Source organism: Boleophthalmus pectinirostris, unplaced genomic scaffold (assembly GCF_026225935.1).
Source record: "Boleophthalmus pectinirostris isolate CB_2022bp ecotype Guang Dong unplaced genomic scaffold, ASM2622593v1 HiC_scaffold_13, whole genome shotgun sequence".
Classification (NCBI taxonomy): domain Eukaryota; kingdom Metazoa; phylum Chordata; class Actinopteri; order Gobiiformes; family Gobiidae; genus Boleophthalmus; species Boleophthalmus pectinirostris.
Window position 1 is genome coordinate 5,544,686 of NW_026571036.1, and position 7,076 is coordinate 5,551,761.

The following is a 7,076-nucleotide window of genomic DNA, read 5'->3' on the forward strand; positions in this document are numbered from 1 at the left end:
TGCTCTGTACCCGGGGAAGGTGAGCCTTTCCCGGGCTAAACTATTGAGGCTGGGGGCCTCCTGGCTCCGGAGCTCCGGACCTCCAGGGACACACTCCCGGCCTCTCTACCCACTCACTGTCAGCCTAATCCGGCTAAACTACTCAGGCTGGGGTCCTGGCTCCGGAGCTCCGGNCAGATTTACAATGTGTGGCCTGTTCTGTCTTTGTCCACTGCTTTAAGTCATTTTTAAAATATTGGATTAAAAGTAATGTATCCATGGCCTCTAGGGGCAATCCAACACAGTGACAGAATGTTCTCTGTAAAAGGCGTTTTTAAAATCTCATGTTTTCCGTTGAGGATTTCTAGATGAAGTAATAAAGGACAAGTTTGTGTGAGAGCAGAGTGTGCAGAGGAGAGGGTCACAGGAGCAGAGGATTCACTGTGGGAAGGAAGAAAAAACATGCAGTTTACTAATTCAGTTATAACACTCATCAAGTAAATGAGGTATGAATTCATAAAACATGTGAACAATGGAAATTATTGTTTTAAATATCTACAAGACACCAACAAAAGTGTAACTGTGAGCCAGAACACAGGAGGAGACGATCACAACGATGCTCAATTGTCTTAAGAACGTCTCATGAGAAGTGCAGATATGATTTAAATGAGTTTGACTTGCACCGATTCATGTAGTTTAGTTTAATTTATTAAGATCCCCATTAGCTACAGAAATATTAGTAACTATTCTTCCTGGGGTCTCCTCAAATTATTACATACATTTTATTGTATAATACATAAACTTCACACACAAAGACACACACACAAAAACAAGACATGAAAGCTCCAGGCACAGGAAAAGTAATAAACAAAATGTAAAATAAACAGCAATTAAAACAGATATCAACAACAATAATACATAAATAAACAGTAACTAAAAAAGTAAAAAGGAACAGTTTTAACATTTTTGTAATAGCTTTTTGTTATTTTCAAACAACTAAAATACTGGCAGTGTGTTCCATTCAACCATGACTCGATAACCAACAGTACGCTGCATTTGATCTGGTTCTGCACACAGGAAGCACACCACTATATTTTGGTTTTGACCAGTTTCATAATTGTGGGTATCTGAGAAAAAAGTTAATTTGTTATAAATTATTTCTGTGCTTTCAGTGAAAATTATATTTCTAATAAAAGTTAATAACTTGTATTTGAGTCTGCATTTTACAGTCAACCAGAGCAACTCATCGTGCATTGTGATTATATTGGTTCTGTATTAAGGTTTTGCATCTACGTCACAAAACCACGTGACCTGGTGTTGATGCCGTCATATTGGAGTCAAACTATCTGGACGAACGTGTAGTATTTTTGTAAGATTAAAACTGAATCACAATGGTTTTGACCTGCGTTGCTATGGGAGACCAAAATATCTTTCTATTGGATCCCGGCTGATAAAGATTGAGGCAGAGGTGGACAGTGGACATAAAAAAGATGGAGTCCACTGAGAACAATCGTCTGTCAGTCAACATTTCATTTCTGTTGAGGGACCATCTCTACACAAACGAAGAAGGGATGTGCAGTAAATGAAATGATATATACCATAAGTATTTTTTGAGGATTCCACCCCGGCCTCTATTTCCACCGTCCCGGGTCGCTCTGGCTCTGATTTTGACTCCCATTCTACTTCCCCTGGTGTTATCAGGAACAGATATCTGTGATGTTTGGTGATCAACAAAGATCTCACGCATCCCGCTACAAAATATTTACATGCTTCTAACCCCATGTAGCTTTTCAGTTCTTGGTTGGCGTAGCACGATGTCGATTGAATGAAGTAGTTGTAAATATCTGGAGACTAAAGGTTGAGCAGAACGAGCTTTGATAAGACTGACAAAGCTCCATCGGAATTAGATCGGATCTATTCCACAACCCAGGAGGACGACTTTAGCTTTATACCTTTTATAATGACGCTGATCTAACGAGCTGGAGATTTCAGTCAGTTTTATGTTGTTTGTTCTGTTTAAAGTCGCCATGATTATATTGAAATAAACTGAATAATCCCAGTCTTGACCTCCAGTATGGACGCCAAAATATTTTAATCACGTGACTGACACAACACACGCAAAACCTTAATAATAGGCAGTTCAAAACAAGCCGCGCTGCTTTATTCTGAGCGACGTAACCTGTACAAGTTCCTCTCACATGTGTTTGACCAAATGACAGATGCATAATCCATCTGAGAAAACTAATGACTGTACTAGACGTTTGATCGACCACTGTGGGAGACATTTTCTACAGTGTCTGATCATGCCCACACTTTGACCCATTTTTTTTTCAGTACGTGATCGATGTGGCTGCTCCATGTTCATTTCGAGTCCACGATTACACCCAATCATTTTATTTCTTCAACTTGTAGTGATGTGTGTTGTTCATATGCAGAGATGTTCTGTGGTCTCTTTAACCATGTTCTAATGTCATTTCCTGATCACAAACGTACCTGGAGTTTGTTCTGTTTCATTTGGACATGTGCTCCTCTGTGTTTTTAACCCTTGTGCTATCCTCAAAGGGATACAGAGGGGTAAAAATGTGCCCGGGTCAAATGGACCCATGGATATGTGGGTCCATTTGATAACTAAAATCTACTGTAATTAAATGTTGTACGCTTTAGTTCAGGGGTGTCAAACTCATTTTGGTCCGGGGGCCGTATCCAACCTACTTTCTACTGGGTCAGGGGGGCGGAGTTTCCTGCTTTAGCCACGCCCTCAAACACACGACTGAACCTCTCCTGCAGATCAGACTTTAGTTTCCGTCTGCACACTCCAACAGGACCACCTGAATAAAGACAAACAACTGTCAACAGAAGCTCCACCTGAAAACATAACTCTTCTAGTGGAGGGTCTGAAACCTGCTTTTTTCCCTGAAGATTTGATTTTAACATTACACTACATGAAGACAAGCAGGTGCCTCCAACAGGCCAAGTTACAGGTCAGATCTGTCTGTCTGTATGTTTAATGACAGAGTCTATTTAAAAATGGTTTATTATCCTGAGTCATTGTTAATTTGTCAAAATGTGTTATCATGATCGGCCTAGAGACGACCCGCTCTGTAGGTCCTATATTACAGATATTATATTGACTTTTGAACTTTTAACCATCTTATAATGTTGTTCCCTCATCAAAAATACACCTGGAATTGTGTTTTGCTTGTTTTTTGTCCTTCACTCAAGTTTGAGTAATTCTTTATTAATAGTCTGTCTCCATCTCCAAAACTCAAAATGCTCTTTTCCACTTTGTCACAAGGCCGAGCTTTCAAGTCAAGTTAACAACAAATGATGTTAACAACAAATGATTGTACTGAAGGTCTATGGACTTTAAAAACACAGTGGAGACCTTCCTGTAGTTCCACATGACATCATAAGGTGGAAAAGAGTGTTTTGTGTTTGAGAGAAGAATTAAATATACAGGGTTTGTGTGTTAAACATGTGTGAATGGAACAAAATACTCCAGGTCTGTTTGTGATGAGGAAACATTATAACATAGATCAGAAAATGACACATGGGTCTTTTTAAGTTAAACAGATTATATCCAGCATCTGTTCCTCAGGTGGATAAAACTCCCTCCTAATGTACGGGTCATAGTACTTTCTGTGAGCCTCAAACACCTGTAGACTTTTGTTACTGTGAAGTCAAGTCTGGTGTGGTCTGTTCCTCAGATGGACAGTAACAGAGTTCTTACTGTTCTGCAGGCGCTGGGCCAGCTGCTCCTGGTCCATCCTCCTCAGGAAGTCCAGGGTGATGTTCAGAACCTCTCTGCTGCTCTGCTCCTCCTCCTCAGTCTCCCATATTGTGCATGTAGCGACTCAGATCAGGGGTACATTCCTCCCTTCACTGATCCGGCCTTGTATATACTTCTCCGCTAAGCTCAGGAGCCTTTCGCCGTGAATAAATCCAGGCGGGGGCCCTCAGATGGCGGGTCTCGCATGCCCGTCGACCACACTCTTCGTCCCGGTTCCGAAGAACCATCATTTGTCTCACGAAAATGCGCGGGTCGTCCCTCCGGACCTGCCGGGAGTTGCGCATTTCGCGTGGCGGCGGCTCACTCCCGGGCGCGAAACAACGTGGGGGCGGTGAAAACCGTGTGCCTGGTACTCTGCTCGTGTGCGTGGTACTCTACCAGGCACACGAGCAGAGTACCAGGCACACGAGCAGAGTACCAGGCACACGAGCACTCTGCTTGTGTGCCTGGTACTCCGCTGTGACACTTTGTCATTATTTTCTGGGTTTTCTCGGTGTGCCTGGTACTCCGCTGTGACACTTTGTCATTATTTTCCGGGTTTTCTCGGTGTGCCTGGTACTCTGCTTTATACTTCCTCCAGACACTGCCTCTTACACGTGACGGCGGTCCCTCCCGGCCGGCCGGGAGTTGTCACATCCGCGTGGCGGCGGGTCCCTCCCGACCGGCCGGGAGTTGTCACGTCCGCGTGGCGGCGGGTCCCTCCCGGCCGCACGGACGCGTGGCGGCGGTGAAAAGCGTGCGCCTGGTACTCTGCTTGTGAGCGTAGTACTCCGCGTGGACACTGTCATATTTTGGGAGTTATTCTGGGTGAGCCTGGTACTCCGCTTCACATTCTTTCATATTATATTATATTATATTATATTGTATTATATTGTATTATATTTATTATATTGTATTTTATTTTATTTTGGAGCATGGCACTGTCCGGAGCTCCAGGCCTCCAGGGACACACTCCCGCCTCTCTACCCACTCACTCTGAGCCTAATCCGGGCTAAACTGCTCAGGCTTGGGGTCCTGGCTCCGGACCTCCAGGGACACACTCCCGCCTCTCTACCCACTCACTGTCAGCCTAATCCGGGCTAAACTACTCAGGCTGGGGGACCTGGCTCCGGAGCTCCGGACCTCCAGGGACACACTCCCGCCTCTCTACCCACTCACTGGGAGCCTACTTCTGGCTAAACTACTCAGGCTTGGGGTCCTGGCTCCGGAGCTCCGGACCTCCAGGGACACTCTCCCGGCTCTTTACCCACTCACTGGGAGCCTACTTCTGGCTAAACTACTCAGGCTTGGGGTCCTGGCTCCGGAGCTCCGGACCTCCAGGGACCTCCAGGGACACACTCCCGCCTCTCTACCCACTCACTGTCAGCCTAATCCGGGCTAAACTACTCAGGCCGGGGGACCTGGCTCCGGAGCTCCGGACCTCCAGGGACACACTCCCGCCTCTCTACCCACTCACTGTGAGCCTCCCCCTGGCTAAACTACTCAGCCTGGGGGTCCTGGCTCCGGACCTCCATGGACCTCCAGGGACCTCCAGGGACACACTCCCGCCTCTCTACCCACTCACTCTGAGCCTCCCCCGGGCTACACTACTCAGCCCAGGGCCCATGGCTCCGGAGCTCCGGGGCCCACCCCGTGCCAGGCTCCACCCAGGGAAGGAGAGCTCATCCCTGGGCTGGACTCCACTAGTATCCCGGCTAGTCCGGGGACCTCCACCCGGCACCAGGCACCCGGCTCTCCTCTCGAACCCGTGCACCCACTCTTAAGCCCCCCACCCCGGCTAAGCAGAGGAGATACGCCCCGCCGGAATTTGGTGACCCTGGTACTCCGTCGCAGGGAAATTCCGTGTGCCTGGTACTCTAGTTGACACTTAGTCATTTTTGTTGTTGGTGACCCTGGTACTCTGGTTTCCACTAAGTGCTTTTGACCATGTGGCGGTCTCCCAGCCACATGGACACTTTTCTGGGCGGGGAACCCCTCAGCCCCAGCCTCAGCCCCAGCCTCAGCCTCAGCCTCTGACGCCTCAGCCTCCGAGGCCTGAGCCTCAGACGCCTCAACCTCAGACGCCTCAACCTCAGAGGCCTTAGCCTCAGCCTCAGCCTCTGACGCCTCAGCCTCCGAGGCCTGAGTGTAACCCACACAAGTAAAAGTGCCCATCTCCTGTGACCACACCCACCAATAAGCCCGACACGCCATATTACCCAGAGTGCCTCTCACCACTTCCTGCTCTGATGCTCCTGCTACTGCTCACTGTGGCTGTGTGCTGGTCGTGCTCTGGAGTCGGCGTGCTACGTGATTGCCGAGATATAAACCTCTACTACTACTGTTTTCTCCTTCTACTTCAACGTATTCAACCCTCCGCTCAGCGGTCAGGTTTTTTTTCCCCCTTCTCTTTGGTACAACCACAACTTCAACTCCTCAGCCTGAGTCTGTGATGGCGAGCTGTGACTACCCCACCTTGTGGTAGGAGATCGAACTAGACATACAGTTTTTCAGGATCTTATCTTCAAGAAAAACTTTTAAAAACTTTGAACCTAAGTCAATGCGACTACTGGACTAAAACCCCCAAAGACTATATATGATCTCACAGGACTCTTACAAAACTGAAGTATTTTGTTTGGTTGATTTTTGTTTTTGTTTTGTTTGTAATGTTATATCTGTTTATTAATAATACATATATATATCCAAGGTATATATAAGTCTATATTATATTCATATATTCATATAATTATTATTGCCAACTTAAAAAAATATATAATACAATTTATCATATAAACTTTAATTTGTCTCTGCTCTTTCATTCACATACCCTATGGCTCTTCAAAGAATCTTCTTCTGAAACAATTTAATACCGCAGTCAGACCGCCTAGCCAACTACGCGTTACAATTGGCGAGCTTGTGTCCAGGAGCCATGGTATGTGAATGAAGTTTGTGTTTTTGGTTTGGGAAAAAAAATTAAAAATTAAAAAAAAATGGCAGATTTCATTACTCAGTCAGGCGTTAATATTTCACGATCCGTTCTAGTTACTGGCGTGACTAACACTGACGCGGACAGCAAAATTGTTGATTGCCTACGTAGTTATGGTAGCATCAAACGTGTCTTGAATGTTAATGACCCGACTAGTTCCTTTCATAAAAACCTGGTCGTTGAGTTTACAGATGATTCTGCAATGCCTCTATTAGAACCACTGTTGCCATATAGTTATGTATCTTTATCGGCCGACCGCACATTTTGTGTCACATCCCTTGCGTCTGAATATGCAGCCACAGTGAGCGGCAGCAACTCATCCCCTGAAACTGACTATCTTAT